Here is a 19,687-nt window from a genome sequence, read left to right on the forward strand (position 1 = left end):
TGTTAAATCTATATGTGCTGCAATCACACCTCACAATTGCAGAGCAGACATACCCTCTGCCAAGCCAGTCAGCTTAATAAGGAACTCAATATCTTGGAGCATAAAGAGAACTGATGTGCCATTTTGTCAGACTGCTTGTTTGTTTTTCCTTCCAATGAACCTTCTATTTATTTATAAAAAGAAAAAAGAAAGTGCTTTCAGCTGACTTGGAACCATCAGTCAGCATGTCATTAACCGATATAACCATGTGTTCTTATAACTGTCACTGTCTTCCCTCCCCCTTCCCTCACTGATGTCTTCTGGTTTGTTTGAGATTAGATTGTAAGCTTTTCAGGGCAAAGACTGTGCCTTCTTTGGTGCTTTTCAGCACCAAACATGTTGGGGCCTCAATCCTGATGAGGATTGTGTGTGCTACTGCATTACAGATAATTAAAAACAATTGTGGTGGTGTGAAATCTTCGGGTCACTGACAATCCACCAGACTTTGAGTGGGAAAGAGAAACCCTCATAGCTAAACAGCCTGATTGCTGTATTAATTAAAACTATTTAATGAGATTGGAAGCTTTGTTTTAAATTTGGATTCTCATTTTCAGGGGTTGATGAGGCTCTTGAATTTATTCTGCGTGGTTTATGCCAGGGAGCCCCAAAGTATATACTCCCAGTTCTTTCTTCCTTTGCTCTCTCAAATATAATATCTTCCACTATTGCAAAGACAACAATGTTCATTCAGCTGCTCAAACCACCCACCAGCTCCCTGCATCTCTTCTGCTCTAGTGAGGAAATGACAGGGTTATGACACAGGCATTGCCTGGCCACAGTGAGCCATATGACAGATGTGAAGCTACTGCTGTCACCAAGCTGGCTGTGAAATGAGCCTTTTGGCTAGAAATCTCCACTGGGATTGCATGCTGCTGATTCTTGACAGGTCTGCTGCTGTGTTAGCTGGAGTCCCTGCTCCCCAAGGGCACTGGGAAGGAGTGTGCGCTGCTAGGAATATGCCACCCTTCACTCTCCAGTAATCTATGGAAAGAGGCTACAATGTATGTCAAATGATCTAGAGGAGGTCAGTGACCTAGGAATTCTGCCTTTATTGACAGAGAGCTGGAGAAGCTTGTCATCAGCATACCTGCTGTCTCTGAAACCAGGCTAGCTGACAAAGACTCTCTAAGCAGGATGCATTTACACCTTTTTCTGGTATGAAGAGAGCAGACAAGACCACCATGATCATTGGTTAGGTTCTGCGTCAAAATTTTTTTAGCATGTATGGCTGAATGTCCCCTTGCAGCATCAGAACATACCCTCTCACTAAGAATATCTACCACAGATGGCTTTGCCATCATCATCAGTACATATGCCCCAGTCTTCTCCATATCTGAAGATTGTTCTGTCAGCAACTTGACAGTGTCATCAGCTAGCCCTGAGAGAGCAACTCCATCTATTAGGAGATTTCAGTAGTAGAGTCAGCTCAGATCATTGGCCACCATGAAGTAGGAAAAATTAATGACAAGGGGCAAAGACTCCAGGAGCTCTGCACCCACCTAGGACTGTTTATTATCAACACCTACTTCCAAGGTGGTCATCACCAGAAAGTAACATAGGCACCAACTATATTTAATTGTCACCTATAAAAAAAACTGCAGAATGTTCTATATACTCTGTTTTCACAGTGCAGACTGTGACACAGACCATATGCTTATATGCTGCAAATAAGCCTTCCACTATGGAAATTCATCATACCAAACAGAACCGTTGCCCTTGCATTAACAGCAACAACACAAAAGATCAAGGAAGGTCTCTCCAATTCATTATCAATTCATCTATTTGCATCTCCCCTGAATGCTGATGAGCATGGAATACATACAGAATGAATATTCACATACTGCAACCTTAACTCTTGGTAAAAGATCTGTACAAGATAAAGACTGGTTTGCAGAATACTCTGAAGAAATGCTTCTAATTGTTGAAGCAAAATGCATAGTATATCTCCACCACTACATACCCCTCTTCTGAGATGTGTGGTAACCTCAGATTGCCACAAACATCAAGGCAATGTGATCAATCATATGGGCTCAGTCTGTATGAGAAAACAAACATCCTTTGAAAATGGAGATCTAAGAGATATGGATGATGAAATCAAGAAAGAAATAGGTCCTTCAGCCATGAAGGCTGTCCCGCTCATCATTTAATGGAGACATCATCATTGACCAGAAGCAAACAGATGCAATACTGGGTGGAACACTATTGCAAACTATTCACGTGAAAGCACTGCATCAGAAACTGGTAAATGCGATTCCCATGCTCCAGACTGTCAAAGTGTTTGATATAGAACTATCTATAAATGAGCTTGAAAAGGCAAAAGCCTCCCTAACACCACAAAAGGCTACAGGAGAAGATAGAGTTCCAGCTAATGTACTGAAACAAAGTAGGACAGGTTGTGCTTAAACATCTGCACAGTGTCTTGCTTGCTTGCTTGCTTGCTGAATGGAAGAAGGGATAACATAAGACATAAGGATGTCAACATCATAATGTATAAAAACAGAGAAGATCTGTATGATTGCAAGAGCTACAGAGGAATCTCCATTCTTAGTGTTCCTGGTAAGGCATTTGCATCCTGCCAGAGCCAGAAGCCGGGTCCCACCACCTGGGCTTCTTCGCACCCTGGCTCCCAGTTGGGAGCAGGCTCCCAAAGCCCAGCTCTCCAAGCAAGAGGGGGGCAGCTGGGCTGTAGCTGTCCACTTGTTTGTTAATTTCAGGGCTCCTGCTGTGAAATTGACAAGCGAGCCAACAGTATATGTAAGTAACACAGTGTCTACATAGACAGTGCGTTGCCCTAACTACACTGACATAAATCCTATGCCTCTTTTGGAGTTGGAGTTATGTTGGTGTAGTAGGGCAATTATAGTGGCCGGAGCAAGGCTCTACTGTAGACATTGACTTAATTAGGTTGATGTAAGCTGCCTTTTGTTGATCTAACTGTGTAGTGTAGTCCAGGCCTCAGTTTTCCTCTTCTGTCTAGCAAATATCTGTGAAACCAACAGGCAAAGTATAGGTCTCCATCCCCTCTAGTGCGAGGTACACGTAGAAGATAACAGCTTCTACTACTACCAATTATTCAGTTAGTGGAAGTGGTTGAGGACTGTGCTGTGGATCAAAAGATCCCAGGGCTGGTGGTGATTGATGTTGGGGTCAATATAGTTCCACAGGATGGAATTTTTGCTTTTAAAATATGTGAGAAATTATATAAAACTGTTACCTTAAACAAATGTTAAAGTTGCAAAATCAAGTCCTCAAAAGTTAGAAAATATCAGAATTTTCCAGTTGCCTGTGCAATCTTAATTTGCCCCTGTGTGCATATGCATTATGATAGTCTCTAATGACATAGAATCATAAGGTTAGAAGGGACTGCAAGGGTCATCTAGTCAACCCCTTGCCAAGATGCAGGATTCCGTTGTATCTAAACCATCCAAGACAGATGGCTGTCCAACCTCCTTTTTGAAAATCTCCGGTGAAGGAGCTTCCACAACCTCCCTAAGCAGTCTGCTCCATTGTTTTAGAATTAGGAAGTTTTTCATGAGATTAAATCTAAATCTGCTATGCTGCAGTTTGAACCCATTGCCTCTTGTCCTGCCCTCTGTAGCAAAAGAGAACAACTTGTCTCCATCATTACACATAATTTTTTTCAATAACAGAACGGTTTTGGATAGCTACTAATTTTGTTTGTTTTGTTATAGTAAGTGGAGTTTTAAACATTTAAAAAATAGGCAGAGATTTATAAAACCCTCAGTTCTTTAATTACACATTTTTCTCTTGGCTGGGTCCTTACAGGGTTCAATCTCTACTACAATTGACCAGGTACATTTTAATAAGACAGAAAACAAAACCATAATTAAAAAGTGGAGACGTTATGGGTGGTTGCCAACTTTTCCCAGGTGAAGTGTGGGAAATAGATTGATATTTCTGTGGAGCAGATCACTGGTCTGCCAATAGTAGAAGAGTCAAGTTGTGGAATCCTACCTATTTTAATAGTGCCTGGGGTTAGGGTTCCTGTTTTTTGTTTTGGCGCCTAAATATGTCCTTTGGTAGATTCTTGTCCTCTAACTGCTATGTCTTAAGTTTTGTGTGTGCTGATGATCATTAAAGGCAGTTGTAAGTAGACAATGCTTTTAATTAACACTACAGAAAGAGGCTGAGGCATTGTCTACATTAGAAAGTGTTGTTGACGCAAGTTACAGCGATTGATCAAAAAGCACTGTAATTACAACGCTTGTGCCTGTCCACACAGCACTCATTGTGTCACCGAAGTGCATCCTCAGTTGGTGCTCTACTATCGACAGTGAGAGCAGTGCACTGTGGGCAGCTATCCCACTATGCAACTCGCCATCTTGTCTCTAGGAATTGTGGGAAGGCGGAGAGGATCGCAGCGCATCATGGGTGCAGGCTCAATGTCCATGATGCAATGATTTTTTGTCCCATCATGCCATGGGTTTCCGACTGTGTTTCGCATTTTTCAAGGACCCCAGTTTTCTGTGCGCTCGCCATTTCCATCTGAAAGGATGGATCCTGCACTGCTCGCCACTGTTATCAGTGTTCTGAACACTTCCTGGAAGGTCATGCAGTATATCATGAGCTCCCAGTTGGAAGAGGAAACAAACAACGCCGGATTACTGTTTCCATTCATGGAGCATCTGTACATGGTGCACTGCTGCTTTTGGGCGCATGAAACAAGCATTGAGTGGTGGGATCACATTGTTTTGCAGATCTGGGATGATGAGCAGTGGCTGCAGAACTTTCAAATGCGCAAAGCCACCTTCATGGAACTCTGGGCGGATCTTGTCCCTGCCCTGTGGTGCAAGGACACCAGACTGAGAGCTGCCCTCTTAGTGGAGAAGTGCATGGCGATTGCTGTGTCTGCTACCATTTGGTCGCTAATCAGTTTTTTGGTACCCCTGCCGCAGCTCTTTGATTTTTCACACAGCACAGCAGTGTGTCCCATTCATAGCCCTTCTCTGCCATTAAACAAGAAATTTGACCATATGTATCCAAGTTCCTTCAGCTGGAATGGAGCTGGGACTGTACCGCCTCCACTCCCCAAATGCTGATCAGATTCAGAAGCTCTAGTGTGCTCCAAGTAGGAGAGCGTTTGATGCGTGGAGCCACCATGGTCAGCTGGGAAGATGAGATATGAGTTCTCCATGCCGACCAAGTAGGAAGTGGAATTTAAAAAATTCCTGGGACTTTAAAGGGGGAAGGTTGGATGGCTGATGGCCAGAGTGGTCAGGATGGGCATTGTGGGACACTTCCTGGAAGCCATTTAGTGCGACATAGACAAGTGTGGTGTCTAGACTGATGCTTTGTTGCTAAAAGTTTGGTGCAAAAAGCTCTACGCCTCTCATTGAGATGGTTTTATTTTGTCGCAAAATCAGGGAAGTTGGGTCGGCGGGGGGGATTGCAGTGTGTACACCACCACTGTTTTGGTGCAAAAAGCTGCCTTTGGTCAAAAAAAGGCAGTAGTGCAGAACAGGCCTGAGCTGTCTGAAATGTTCCCAACACCCCTGGCCAGAGATCTTACACATGGTAAAGTCATATAACCTCTTCCATCTCATTTAACTGCCTTAATTACATGATTTTGGCCTTGGGTTTCAGGAACAATATCCTATATACAGTTAAGCACTGTGTTCCATCACATATATAGCAATATTTCATGTTTCAGTCTACCAAATGTATTTATTGTATCTACTGCTCTCCTATTTTTTATCACCGATCATTACAATTATCATCATACATTACTAATGAGGGTGTGGGTGTATGTGTGCCATCCGAGTTGGAAGGGTACAATCAGATCCCTGCAAGAGCCTTTGTTCCAGGAACAAACTTGTAAATTGCAAATTCAATTTCAATAATTCATAAACAGGAAAAAAGGGCCAAAATTAATTTAAAAAAATTGTTTGCCATAAATACTTAGTCCCTATATCCTTCTCCATAGAACCAATTTTTCTTCATTCTTCACTTGGTATGTGGTGTACTTGTGATACAAAATTTTCTATTGTTCATAACTGGCACTGGAATAATATGTCTATGTGATCTGCTGCCCTTCCCAAAGACATTCTCTTGGTGCCCCTTGCATGTAAATCTCTTTGTGGTCACATTTCTGCAGTGACTTATTTCAGAGATGGACAGAGTCAAACATTTAATAGATGAGTATCGTGTCTCTTTTGTATTTAAATTGGATGTTTGTTTCATTACTGTCTTTGTGAATATCCTGGTCCTCGATATCTGTGTGTTTGGAGGATTGTTTCTCTGTCTTGCAATTCTGACTGAAGCTCTGCTTTAGTTCAATTTGTGATGTTAGAGAAGTGAAGGAGCTCTTGGGCCAGAGTTGGTGTTTTGCAGCTATCTCAATTGTCTTCCCTCCATTGAAGAAGTATAGTGAGGACCTCATCATAATGCAAAACAAAGCAAAAAAGACATTCTACAGTGAGGTCATTGCTCAGCAACATACCTCCATGCTGGCAGCTCACTCTGGTAAGCCATTTATCTCTGCTCACTGAGCCAAACTCTATCTTCTGTACTAATGAAATGCATAGAAAAATAGGGTGACCAAATAGCAAGTGTGAGAAATTGGGATGAGGGGTGACGGTTAATAGGCACCTATATAAGACAAAGCCCGATAATTGGGACTATCCTTATAAAATTGGGATATCTAGTCACCCTAAAAGCCACATGGCAAAAAAATAAATAGAAACACATCTCTTACCAGATGTGGTGGGAATATTTTACAGCCTTTGACACACAATCTGTACTACTGAGTATAAAGCAATAATTTTCCCTTTGCATGCTTATTGTGTTTCATGGGCCTCCCACTCCTTTTTGCTCTCTGCTATTTCCAGTCTTTTGGCCCTTGCTGCTATCTGCAGCTTTTGGATCTCTAACTTGACCAGTTAAAGATTTATGGCTGCCTCACTGGAATAGGTGCCAGGCTGGTTTTTTAGCTGCACTTCCCTTGGTCTCAGGCCCTGTCGATGGATCATTCAGATCTCCTTGCTGCTTATGTTCCATGAGTAGAGATCTCATCCATCCATGTTTCTCCCTGCAGCATTCAAGCCATGATCTGTGCACAGTCTTTCTAAATACTGTCTTAAGTTTAGCATATGTCTTTGGTTTACTGATCCTTGCCTCCTTTTGTTCTGTTTCCCTTTTCTGAAATAAACAGAAAATAATAAACAGTAATAAACCTTTTGCTTTATTTGTTTCCAACCTTCTCCCTTGTGAATTTCTCAGTATCTGTGTTATCTGGTATAAAAGTGCCTGGGATGTGACCCTTAGCTAACCAGCAAATTTGGGTGTAGCATCTACTGACCTAAACCACTGTGCCACTTCTCAGGGTTGTGGGGCACATCCCTACCATCTGCCCTTAACATGACAGCCTTGTCTGTGCCAGCCAGCGGTCAGCTCCCTGACATCACCAGCCACATGCAGCACAAGCATTTGCCTCTCAGCCCACATGAGCTCTGCTGTTCCTTTGCAGGTTAGTGATAGGCACACTCCAACCCCAAGTCCTTTGAGCATTTCCCTGGAGTAACGATCCCGTGATCCACTGGGCATTCACAGAACTCCAGATCCTCTATTCCCAAAGGAATAGTACAGGTTACCAGTTATACCATAGAACACTACTCTGCCTAACTAACAGCACTTAGATTTTTCTATAGAGAAAGCAAATGTAAGTTTATTTAACCAAAAAAATTAAAAATTCAAATGGTAGTAAGCAGAAATACTAAAAACACAAAGTTACATAAAAAATAAAATCATAACACACGTAATAGAGCCTAAACTTAATTAATAGGACATTGTCATAAGAGCATAAACTGATCCCAAATCCTTCCTGTGTATTACAGGCAAGATTGGCTGTGATCTTCCATTCATGAAGCAAGTCCACTGACCGCTTACTTCCTTAGTGAAAGATATGAGGGTGACCCTTTGCAGCCCCTAATATATCAACAGAGTCCTTTGATCTTTGTTCATAAACTGGATATCTTCCTGCTATGTTCCTTCCTGTAGTTTTACAGTCTCTTGTTAATTACTCTATCTTGATTAGCTAGTGGTTTAGCATTCAGATAGGTATCCATTGTGAAATACACAATATTTGGTTGCATGTAACCAAAGAGGTAAGTGTCTTCTACCTGAAAGGAACATGTTTTGTTACCTTCTGGTGACCTGCTTTAACTCTCAGACTTTGAGAACACAATTTCCAGTAAAGGTACATAACTCCTTAAATACTATCCTTACATACATTTCATAATGGTTATGATGACCAGTATGTCACTGGCTCTCAGTAGAGACTTCACATGCCACTCTTTAGTAAATTATTATGCATAAAATACATTATCCGGGGGATCCCAGTAAATCTATATGCACCTCTGTGCCGTCTGCCAGTTGGCATCAAGAGGTTCCTAGATCACACTCGCTCACGTTGTATGGAGTGGATTTTCTGCGACTATTGTATGTATGTTCTGAAGAGGACTTTGCCAATAAGCCAACAAAGGTACATTCAAATCAGCAGTACTGCATATGAAAAAGTAGGAGGTAATTTCATAGTTTTTTATCATGTGTTCAGGATGGCTTTTGCATGGTTCTTTAGAACATGTTTTTTGTTGTTGTTGTTTTCTGGGAAGGAGATATTGTGGAATACATTGGAGAGAGAGAGAAAAACTCTGTCATAAAAAAGATTGTTGTCCAGAGCTGTGAGAGACCATTGTTGAATACATCATAATTCCTGCATTTGCATATTCCCCTGCCTTCTTAGCATCTATTCTAACTCTGTTTTTAAAAACACATTTTGGGATATGATAGAGTAGGGAATATGTTGGATTAAACCTGAATCTGTTCTGCTGTGTCCGAATAGCAGCTCAGATTGCTGACTTGTGAAGAGTGATTGGCCTTCATTTCCAGCCTTTCTAGGTTCTAGAGCTTGCGTTGTGTTGGAATAAAATGTGGTTTGTTAAGGATGATTTCTCTCCTTATCCAGGAAGCTCGTTAAGAGTTGCTGGAACAGTTTTGGGGGTTTTCTTGGTTTTGTTCCTTTAGAGGAAGTTTGACATTTATCCTTTAACTGCAGAGTGTTGCAAAGTCATGGTATATTTTTGCAAATACTTTTAACTGGGCTGCTAATGGGTTTGATGCCAGTATGGATGGGACCAAAGAATTTGGAATCTCTTCAAAGTCTGAAAAATGTGGATGTGCTGAAGACATAGCATCAGCAAATGTATCACTTTTGAGATGACATGCAGATAAGATCCCAGGTGTTTATTTCCATGACTGTTTCCCTAGCAACATGAATAGCAGGCTTCTGAAATGTCCTTTAATTCTGGCTTGTCTTGAAAATGATGGTTTTTCACTTTGGGTTTTGCATCATTCTTTAAACATGTTTCCTTGTCTAGTTCTTGGAAAGCTGAAACCCCAAAGACCTGGAGGCTTTCTGCTTAGTGTCCCCAAAACCGTGCTGAACCAGGAAGATGCTGTCCCCTGGCTCCAGCAATAATCTCGCATGCTGCATGTGGCTGAAAGAAAACTTGATTGCTCATCCTGCTGCATCTCCTTCCAAGTAGATGGGATAACTGTCACCTGTTCAAAACAGAAACCAGGAAGCAGTAGTGAGTTTACAGGATCTTAGCCAAATACATTTCTCCCAATGAATTGTTAGCATTAACATTAGCAATGAGGGCTGTATCAATAGTATAGATACAGTATAGATTCTATACCATGGAATTTTAGCAAGTGTCAGTTGATGATAAAAACACCAAGAGCTGAAAGGTGGAATTTTTTGCTTAAATTCCCTAAACAAGGCTGAGAAGTGCAAGTGTGGATGCAACATATCTGTCAGTACAGAGTTCAGTCTTGTCTCATCATGGTGATAGTTATTATTTGTATTGCAGTAGTGCCTAGATCACCCAAATCATGGTGCAACCAGGCTGGTACAGTTTATGCTGATTAATAAGTTCCTAACTGTTAAAACTTGACATCCCAGCCTTGAGTGCTCTATCTCATTATCAGAGGACAATGGATACTCAGTACAAGATGAGACTAAGCATACAAGTCATTGCTCTTGGGAATACACCGGTTCCTTTCTTTTTATGGAGCAGTTGTGGATTAATTTGCTTTTTACCCAGCACCACTTTTTCATCCTAATAGTTTTTCCCTGCCAGCTCACACAGTAGATGCAGTTATTCAACCATCTTTGTTTTCTGAACCAAGCTGTTTGCTCTTGTTTCTGTGAGACATTCATGTTTTGGTATTGTCACTCATTATCAGTTCCACAGATACGCATTTTTAGTAAAATTAGGTTTCAAAATGTTATTGAAGTATTTTTTTTCTGGCTGTGGTTTCCCCCTGTTTGGCTGCATTCTTCCTCTTCCCAGTAATCAGTAGCTACCCATGGCATTCCCACCCTTGGAGAATAAGTGCTGGCCATGAGTGCTGGTGTGTACACCTGCTAGAATTCCATGGCAGACCAAGCCTGTTCTGATCATGGAAGTAGGATTCTAAGGCACTATTTAAAAACAATGTGGTTTAAAGAGAGGACCTGGAAAGTATCTTCTGATCCTTTTGTTTAAAGTATGCTATGTTAAAAACATAATTTCTCCCTGTTTCAAGAGCTCTTATCCTAACCCAAACTCTACTTTTTGTAGCACTCCTCAGATTAATGTGTGCAATGCAGACTAATGAAGGACAGCCACAGATTTAGGGCAACTTGTAATGCTGGAATGGAGAGGAATAAGTAGTTTAAGAAATACCCTAGTATCTCAGTATATAAAAGCTGGAGTTCCTTTAAGTTTACTTTCCTTCTGTTCATCAGTCTCTTTCCAGTTGACATTACCCAATGTGCAGGAGTGCCCTGGTATATTGTTAGAACCTAAACAACTGTATTGTGTTATTGAATGGCAATAGCCACTTCCTATCAAGCTGCAACAGGGTTTCTGTTAGGCCCAATTTTATACCACCTCTCCGTTCTAAAATCCATAAGTCATCTGCCAAAAAATTAATTAATAGATGATGTCTGAGGCCCAAGGTAGAATTTTTCTTCCAAATTTGAAATGTATCAGACAAGGGGTTCATGACTGAAAAATAGACATGTTCACCAGATTCCAAGAAATCTACCATTTTGTTGCCATGATATAGCCAAAAAAACAGGAAACGGAAAAGAGAACTTTGTTTCCTGGACTCTTCTAGATGAAATCTAGTGTTCAGTACCAAAGACTTACTCATTCAATTTCAAAAGTTCTATATTTTGAAATAACAACATGGTGGAATTTCACCTATGCTGAATTATTTTTGGCTCACTGGGAGTTTTACAGGCTAGGCCAGAGAACAGCAGGAGAGTCTATGTAAGGAGGAGGAGTTTGTTCCCTGGGTCACCTGACTGAAGGGAAGCAGAAAGCCATTCTATAATGTTTATTTTTTTAATAGGCATTTTTATGGAGCTCATCATAGTTTCTGAGCATGTTGCAAACACATCCTCGTAACATCGTGCAACGCCAGTCAGTCTCCTCGTCATTTTATAGATAAAGAAACTGAGGTACAAAGGCTGTGACTTGTCTAAAGATGTGCAGCGAGGACTTGAACCTCCCAACCTTGTGCCTCAACCACAAGAGTATCCACAGACAGAGAAAGTCACAGAACAGCTGAAGTAGAAACTGTCTTCTCTTTCCAGTGTGCCCAGTCATGCCTGTATATTCAACAAAGCATCAGATACCTGGTAGGTGAGAGTAAGAAGCCTCCGCTGTGTGCAGTACAATGACAAGTTCTTCTTCAAGTGATGTCCCCATGCATGCTCCACTGTAGGTGCGGCAGCACCTTTGCATCTGGAATCAGAGATCTTCAATAGCAGTGCCCATCAGACCACATATGTGCACTTTCCCTGCCTCGCGCAATGCATGGGAAGTATATGTAGCGCTGTGCAGTCCGACTGCTCTGTTCCTTCTCTACTATCTGCAATCTGGAATGGAACCATTAGCAGAGCCCATTTTCATCTTCTCGCTAGATAATTCTATAGTAAACTCTCCCTTAAATAAGTCTTCATTTTTTCCCTTTCTTCCTTCAAAAAAATATTCATTAGTATTAATTTTTTCCTATTATATTTTTTTATTTTTTACGACCCTGCATCTTTAGTATAGTTTAGGTTTCCGTTTTTCCCACTTCCTTCCCTTCCCAGTCTGGAAGGTATTATCGCACCCTTATACCTGGTTCCTCTGGGTTTAAGAGGTGCGTCTCTTGCGGGGCCACTTTCCCGATAATGGATGGCCATGCAGAATGCATTCATTGTTTGGGAGAGGAACACATTCCTCAGAAGTGCTCCCACTGCCTGGATTTGAAACCCAGAGCAAGAAAGGACAGGGACATCAGACTTAAATTGCTCCTAATGGAGAAGTCCTTTCGTCCAGCCTCTGACCCCAGTTCACAATCCTCCTTGGAGAGGCCCTCACGATCATCAAGATCAACTACCAACCCTCACTTGCCATGCCCGAGTAAGAAAAAAACCTCCTCTAACTGGGCCAAGGTTAAGAAGAGTGGCCCCCTCTTCAGCTCTTGAGGCACAAACCCCAAGAATGCTGTCCCCAGCTAGATCCATGGTGTCAAAGACTTCTGATGAGGGGCAGGGCGCTGCAAAGAAATCGAGTTTCTCAGCCTCTAAGACAAGTTGAAGTTTGAAAGACCATACTATGGCACATCACCAGCTATCAGCTCCATCCTCTATTTGAGGTGACCGAAGTGAGCCCTCAACCTCATCCACAGTTCCGAGACCTTTTGTGACTCCAAAGCAGCTGATGGCACCAACATTGACTCTGAGAAAGCTGCTGGCACCGATGAAGACTTCTGCACTGACCAAGACCTTGGCACCGACCTCAACTGCCGGTATGCTATTGACTCCAAAAAACTCTCTGGTGCCACCTTTCCCTGTCCTCCTTGAGGGACCCCTCTCATGAGCCCATCCGTAGGGAGGAAGTAAATGATCTTTTGCAACTTGGAGCTATAGAACCAGTCCCTGTACAACACAGGGGACAAGGATTCTACTCCCACTACTTCCTGCTTCGGAAGAAATCCAGCAGTTGGCATCCTATTCTGGACCTTCATCACCTAAACAAGTTTGTCAGATTTACAACCCTTTCCACCATCATATCAGCACTGGAACAGGGGGACTGGTTCTAAGTCTTTGATTTACGGGATACGTAGTTCCATATCACCATACATCCTGCTCAAACACTTCCTACAATTCACGGTAGGCAACAATCACTTCCAGTACAAAGTACTACCTTTCAGCCTTTCTTGATGCCATCACCTCGGCCCGATGGGTGGGAGAAATCTCAGCCCTCAGGGCACACCCACCATATACTGTTTCTTTAAGACAAAGCGACACTTCGTTCACATCCCAAATTCCTACACTAAGTCATATCTTTTCATTTGAATCAACCGATGCACCTTTTTTCCCAAACCACATAGTAACCAGCGAGATGCAGCTCTCCACACACTGGACATGAATGTATTATCATTCTACTTGGGTAGAACTAGACCATGCAGAAAATCACCACGTCCAGTGGCATACTGAGGATCCCCGGGGCTACATTTGTGGCACCGCCCCCCCCCCCGTGCAGGGCAGGAGGAGTCCCGGTCCTGCCCCCGCAGCTGCCAGGGGGAGGGAGATCTGTACCTGCGGGGGGAGGAGGAGGTGGGGGTTGGGGGTGAGGCTGGGAGGGGGGTCGCAAATGCAGGCACCCCTCAGTGCCCTCCTTCTTCTCCTCCCCCCTCACTTACTCACCGCTCCAGCCCAGTGCTGGCTTGGAGGGGTAGCCTCACCTACCCCCCCCCCCAGTGGGGGGGAGGGGAGAGAGGCAGTGATGCCAGCCCTTCATGATGTGCAGGAGACGGCGCTGGGGGTGCCCCTCAGAGCCTCCTGCGTGTGATGAAAAGCCAATCCAGTGCTCCCCCCGGTATGACACTGATCACGTCTGTTCATATCCACCACTGAGAGGTCCAAGGATGATGCTATATCGAAACACCGCCTTTCTAAATCGATTTTGCAATGCGTATGCATCTCTAATGAATAAGCGCCTATCTCAACAAGAACACATTCCACATGAGCACTGTCAGCCTCCATTGCATTTCTTAACAGTATTCCTATTATTGATATGTGCAAAGTGGCCACATGAGCTTCCTCAGATACATTCACCCAACACTACACCATTATGCATGATTCCTCTGCAGACACCATCCTTGTACGTACAGTCCTATCCTTGGCTATACAAGCCGCTCTGAAGCCCCCACCTTCCAGGTAGGGGCACTGCTTTGTAGTCACCTACAGTGGAGCACCTATGGGGACACCACTCGAATAAGAGAGAGTTACAAGTACTTGTGCAGTAACACAGTTCATGGTGCTCACTGCAAGTTACTGGCCAACTGTCCCCAAAATAACTTACATTCTCCTTCCTCCTCTTCATAAAACATCAGCCTGACTAATAAAAAGAGAGGGTTACTCACCTTGTGCAGTAACTGAGGTTCTTCTAGATGTGTCCTCTCATGGTTGCTCCACTACCCGGCCTCCTCCCCTCCGCTTTGGAGCATAATGTGGGCTTTGTGGCAGAGAAGGAACTGAAGGTACTCAAACTGCACAGTGCTATATAGATATACTACCTGTGCAAGGCAGGGGAGGTGCGCATGTGCGGTCCAATGGGCACTGCTATTGAAATTCTCCGAATCCAGATGCAGAGACGCTGCCACACCTACAGTGACGCACCCATGAGGGGACACATCTTGAAGAACTTCAGTTACTGCACAAGGTGAGTAACCCTCTCTTTTTATTAGTCAGGCTGATGTTTTTTCTGAAGAGGAGGAAGGAGCATGTAAGTTATTTTGGGGACAGTTGGCCGGTAACTTGCAGTGAGCACCATGAACTGTGTGCACCAGTACTTAAGTGGCCCTTTCTTTTTTGGGTGATTTACCACTGAATCTCAATTCTTTGTTACTCGCTTTATTTTTTTTTTTTAAATCCTGTGTGACTGTGCCAGCCAGTCCCTTCTGGTCTGTCATTGGATTACCACATGGTCTGGAATTGCACCTGATCAGTCTGAAAGCACTAGTGTTTAATGATTGATGCTTATCTCTGAAGCTCCCTTCCCTTTTCCTTAAGTACCTTTAAACATTTCTGCATGGCTACTCACCCTTTTCTATTATACCTCCCCTCCCATCTCCCTGAATACTGGATTTCCCAGCTCATACCTCTTAGAAGAGGCTTTATTTCAGAGTGAAAAGGGTCCCCCATATGTGGTCTATTATATCCATATTGGCTTGCTTACCCTTTTCAAACAGCTATTGTCTTTTAATAGGGTCCTGCCTGGTGCGGGGAGTCCTTAATTCCTGCCATATAAGACTGGCCAGCTTGAGTTACAGCGAGCTGCAGTATGGTGCTGTGGTCAAAAGACTTCTGTTGTTTTTAGAGGTTTTTTTTCTTTTTCTTTTTTTATAATACCCTGGGCTAATAATTTAACACAGCAAGGTCATTGCAGGCTTTGATTTGAGAGCCCAGGATGTTAAATTACTGACCTAGCATAGGAAAGGCAGGGGAGAAGGAGACTTTTTTTTTTTTTTTTTCATCCTCCCCTTTTTTAGAAGCCATAACCTTGCTTTGGAGGACTCCCTCTACTAAAAAGCAACATCAGGAAGCTGGCTTACTGCCTACTCTGTGCAGTGCACAGGTGCTGGTGGTTAAAATTTCCTCTTGAAATGTTACTTGGGGATCATCTCCATGCCAACTGTGTCCTCTCTGCAGAGTCAAACCTTATCCTGAGCCCAAGATTCTTTACTTTTCAAGTTGTCCATTTTCAGATGAAATAAACTTGTGGGTAGGTGAAACAAGGAAAAATCTTTTGAAGCCTTATCTCTGCAGTTGCAATAGTATGTGCTCCAACCATGTCAGGATATTCAGTGGTAATTGTCACCTTACATCTACCCACTGTTTAGTAAGGATTTCTCTTTTGTTAAAGCTAATTGTGAGAAATAAGTCCATAACAACTGTTTCATCTTAACATGCTAATGAGTTTCAGGGGAATTCCTCAAAATGTGTTAATTGCAGTAAAGGGAGATGTCATTCTTTCTTGAGGCTGACTTCATTGTCTTAAGTCATGTGGGATGCTGAAGGAAAAAATGCACCTGATGTAGCAGTTTTCTACTGAGTGGTTGGGAACATGCCACCTCTCTTCCTCAGAGGTAGGTAACTAAATGAACATTCCAGTGATTGCTTACCTAAAGCATTAGAACTAAATATATTGTTACTAACAGCTGTAGGATTGGGGCCCTAATAAGAAGTGTGTGTTGATAGAAGAATGTTGTGATATTCTTGGTGTGTGTGTGTGTGGTTAACAGTTGTTAACTACATACACTTTTTTTTTTAAATGGCAGAACATGCCCATGTTTTGAAACTTGAGATTCCAATGCTTGCTATTAGCAGAGCTAGTTCTGTCATACCTTTCATCATCAAAATGGACGCTTCCTACTTGATTCTTTCTGTTTGACTCTTAATTTTGTTTTAATGATTTACTGTGCTTTATAATTAGGTATAGTGATTAATCTTTCATCTTATACTGGAGTTTCCTTTTAGAGAGAGCTCACCTTCTTTGCTTCGTGCTCTCTGTGAAAATGAATGTAATGATCTGAGAGTCAGGGAGCCACATTCCATTTGCCAGGCTTCCCTTTTGATAGGGGAGGGGTACTGTGAATTAATTCAGTGCTTTACATTAGTAACCAAAGGGGGCCACCTGCTTGGGGGCCAGGAGGGTCCTGCCAAGCTCTTCTGTCCTTCTCTAGGACATGAGGTTCTCTTTGCTTAGTGTATTTTGGCTTTGCCTGTTTCCAGAAGGCAGAGGGTAACCAGCGTGGTGGGTTTCTATTGGGATGTTACCATAGCATCCCGGGACACTTACAATCTATTTAGAAGTCCAAAGGTTTGAAAAGAGTGCTTGAAAGTTTCTGAACTCTGGCAGGATGCCGAAATGTAATTACACAAAAGACAAAGCCCCATTGAAAGCTGCTTCTGTTCAGAAAAGCAGCACCTGAGTGCTCAAGTTCCCAGCACAGCCTTTTCTGAGAGCTTTGCCTGTGTTATCAACATGTCCCCATGAACCCCTTCCTTCCTCTCTTGTGCATGTCCACATGCCCACCTCACAGGCATAGAGTGAGTGCGCTGCAAGATGCATCATTCTCAACACTGACATTTTAAGGAGATTCCTTTCTGCAGTTTGGCTGCTCTGAGGCACGGAAAGACAAGGAGTGAAAATGCACAGATCTCTGCTGAAGTCCTCACTGCAAAGGCCTTTTACAGTTTCTGGAGCCAGCCAAGATCCTGGGGTTTATTTTTCCCTCCTGTGCCCAGCTCACTCATTGCAGTGGTGGGAAAGGCAGCTTTGCTAATGCAAGGATTACTCATTTACCTAACAAAACTTTGGGGTGAAGCACAAGTGCTTACAGTATATTAGAATGAACTAATGAGGGCTGTAGTTTTAATTTCTGTGCAACCAGACAAATCAGGAATCGCAACCATGGTAACTTCAGTTAATGTGCTAATTTGCCTGCCTCCACTGAGTGTGGGTGAATTTTTTTAAGAGAACCAAGCAACTTTGAGCTTCTTGCTGTGTCTGAAATCAGTGGTTTTGAAGCATGTAGAATTATCCTAGTTATTTCTTTACTGCTATCTTCTTTACCCTATAAGAAGGAATTTGAAAACACAGTGGAACCTAAACATTCTTGTCTCTCTCCTCTAGTACTTTTGATCCTATCTGAGGATAGACATTCTTGTATATTAGTGATTAGAGTCCTGGGTATCTTCATTCCACACTGGAACAGACCACTGGTTTCTTTGGTCACTCCCAACCTGCATCCTGTCTGGTCTTGGAAGACTTCCCATGCAGCCAACACAAGCCTTCCATTATCCACATTGGCCTACAACTCTCAGTCATTAAATCCTTTAACAGACCAAAATAAAACTTCAGGAAGGCAGACTGGAAGAAGTACACAGATGTTCTAGAAAAAAGTCATCTCCATGCTAGCATAGATCATCCCAGTCGATGAAGCTTTCAGTCAATTCTGAGGAACCATTGTCAAAACGACCTGCAGAACTATACCATGTAGCTACCGTCCAGTTTGTATGCCAAACTAAACTGCCAGCCATCTGCTGAATGTGTCAGTGGGCCCAAATAAGAAGCATGTCAAACAACAAGTCCATGATAAATGGCATCCGTTCCATTGGAGAAATGCCACTTAGCAGCACCCAGGCATTCACAGCCACAGAGTTAGACAAAATTGTGGGTGATATTAGGAGTTGTGCTGTTACTGGCTATGACAACATGTCACCAGAGTTCTTGAAGCACCTTGGGACTTGTGCGCATCAGTGGTTGGCATAGCTTTTCATGTGAGTGGTCAACAAAGTGTGATTTCCGAAGACGTGGCAAATGTCAGAAGTCATAGCTCTCCTGAAACTAGGGAAACACCGGCATAATGTTGCAAGCCGTTGACTGACATCCCTGTTGTTTGTGCCATTCAAGGTGCTGGAGCATCTTATTCTTCAGTGCATCTCCCTAGAAATGGTGTCAATACTCAGCATCAAGCAAGCAGGTTTTCGGCGAGGTCAGAGCACCTGTGATCAAGTGCTGGCTTTGACAATGGTCATCAAAAATAGTTTCCAGAAAAACCTGAAGATGGGAGCTATATTTCTGGACCCAACAGCAGCATGTGACACATTCTAGCACACAGAGCTCTTACGCAAATTTTCAAGAGCACTCTCAACCTGGGTAGTCAATGACCTTCTCCTCTGCAACAGACATTTGTGTGTGCATGGGAAACAGAGTTAGCAAGTGGAAAAGAAATGAACAGTCAACCCCACGGCTCTGGGCTTGCACTGACGATTTTCAACCTGTACACAGAAGACCTTCCGCTTACTCAGTCTTGCAGACTCACATATCCAGGTGACATTTAGGCATCCAACTTGGTCATTCCCAGGGCTTCATACCTCTCTAAATGCCGAATACTACATGTAGTTGGTGACATTTTACAACAAGCGTGACCAAGACAGTTTTGAGTGTGTTCCATCTTTACAATGCCAGAACAGCCCAAGAACTGAACATCTTTCTCAATGTACATTGCTTCAAACACAAGTCCCACCTGGTCTTCCTTAAAGTAACCCTAGATAGATCTTTTGCATATCTTAACCACCCGAGGAAAACTGCAGCTAAAGTGAGGTCACGTAACAATCTTCTAAGCAAATTGACTGGCACGTCATGGGCAGCAAATACTCTAACTGTCTGATCATCTGGTTTAGCACTCTATTCTGCAGAATACCATGCTCCTATCTGGCTCCATTAATCTCATGTCAAGTTAGTTGACACAAAACTACACACAACCATGTGTGTCATGTCTGGGATGATTCAACCCACACCATTACCGTGGCTCCCTGTGTTAAGCAGAGTTGCTCCTCTACACATCTGTCATGAGTGTGCTACAGCCAGAATGATTGAGAATACCAGGGCAAACATGAGCCTACCACTATACACAGACTTCTTCATCCACCCAAGACCATGTTTGTCATCAAGACACCCATTATGGGCCAGTTTACCCTGCCCAGATTTCTCTGCAACATCAATGTGGTGTGAAG

General features: G+C 42.9%; 1 protein-coding gene across 4 annotated transcripts in view; it reads left to right on the forward strand.

Moving 5' to 3' along the window:
* Nucleotides 1–19,687, forward strand: part of CSTPP1 (centriolar satellite-associated tubulin polyglutamylase complex regulator 1) — a 120,965-nt gene that overhangs the window by 24,551 nt on the left and 76,727 nt on the right. The gene's annotated exons all lie outside the window — the stretch shown is intronic.

This window comes from Emydura macquarii, unplaced genomic scaffold (genome assembly GCF_026122565.2).
Source record: "Emydura macquarii macquarii isolate MOO-44397 ecotype Brisbane River unplaced genomic scaffold, CSIRO-AGI_Emac_v2 contig_1876, whole genome shotgun sequence".
NCBI classification, from domain to species: domain Eukaryota; kingdom Metazoa; phylum Chordata; order Testudines; family Chelidae; genus Emydura; species Emydura macquarii.